Source organism: Sphaeroforma arctica (genome assembly GCF_001186125.1).
Source record: "Sphaeroforma arctica JP610 unplaced genomic scaffold supercont1.845, whole genome shotgun sequence".
Taxonomy (NCBI): domain Eukaryota; class Ichthyosporea; order Ichthyophonida; genus Sphaeroforma; species Sphaeroforma arctica.
This window is the reverse complement of record NW_014039713.1, coordinates 36,792-38,248: the sequence shown is the minus strand read 5'-3', so window position 1 is coordinate 38,248 and position 1,457 is coordinate 36,792.

The following is a 1,457-nucleotide window of genomic DNA, read 5'->3' as shown; positions in this document are numbered from 1 at the left end:
GTTTATACACACACACACATATATATATATATTTATATATATGTATATATATATAAGCATATATACACATACACACATATACACATATGCGTATATATACACACACATATATATACTTGTATATATATATAATACGTATACTCTGTACTGTATCAATCAGTCGCACATACATATATATATATCGTGTTACTTCACAACAGGACTTGAATTAATTTAAACAGCACAGTGAGATTGCGGGGATGTCGTAATTTATAAACCAAACACATATAAAAAGTTATACCAAATAATAATCGCTTTTGCTGCCGAAGAAATACAAAGAACCACCCAAGAGACCTAAGAACACACCCATTTACACAAATTTGGCAAAACAAGAGTGCAACTATATAATAAGTACAGAGTAAATACAAGTGTATACCAAATTCATGCACATGCCCCAAAATAGTGCGCACATATATACGACCGCTTAATAAAAAGCGCAGCGATGCTATTAACATCTGAATAGGCAGAACTTTTCTGATTATGCTGATTAGAACTCGCTTAGCAAACACTATAAACGTGCCGACTTGTCAAAAGAAAGCGAATATAGAAACTGCGCCTATACAAGAGCGCACCATGCTGTACAAACCACTTACATACTTGAGAGGTGGATTAGATACATCATTTTAAACAATTACTTTCGAAACACATACATTTCAGATCCTTAGAGCCGAGTTGAGACTGTAGTATTGAATATTGAACGCTACAGTGTAGGCGATTATATATAAATATGTTGGATCATTGAAGTAGCTTCAGGCATTTATTTTTGTTTACCCTGTACATCACAATCACATTTACATCTATTTATATATTTAGAAGCGCGTGACTCATAAATACATAATAGTTATTTAGAGTCATTTCTTCTGTCTGGTAAATAATCTGTGTGGGAAATAAAGTACCTTTTTTTTTGAAATAAAACAACAGCAGTGGTACGGGTACACGTGCACCCCAGAGGCTTTTACTCTGAAGTAATATCGATTATCAGCGTATTTGACTGCCATCAATAGTCTATTTTCTTTTAAAGCACACAGGATACTTAGTACATACATATACGGCTATACCTAGTGAGGTATATACTTATACGATCGATAGTTTATGTACTCGTACCTTCCGGCTCAGTGACGATCAGCATACAAAAAGAATGGCTGTTTTAAAGAAGCAGAAAACTGCACAGGCAGCTTCTCTGCCAAGAAAGAAAAGTGCGGACGACATTGCGGCGATGTTGGCTGCCGATATGGAGGAAGAGGAAGGAAGTGACAGTGACAAAAGCAGTGATAGTGACGACGGGGAAGGTGTGTCAGAACAGATGGTTGAAATATCATTTAGAACAAGACCGGATGTCTGTACGTGTTTGTGTGTGTGTATGTAAATATGTATGTATGTATATATTTATGTATGTAGTTCTATATAGTTATATATAT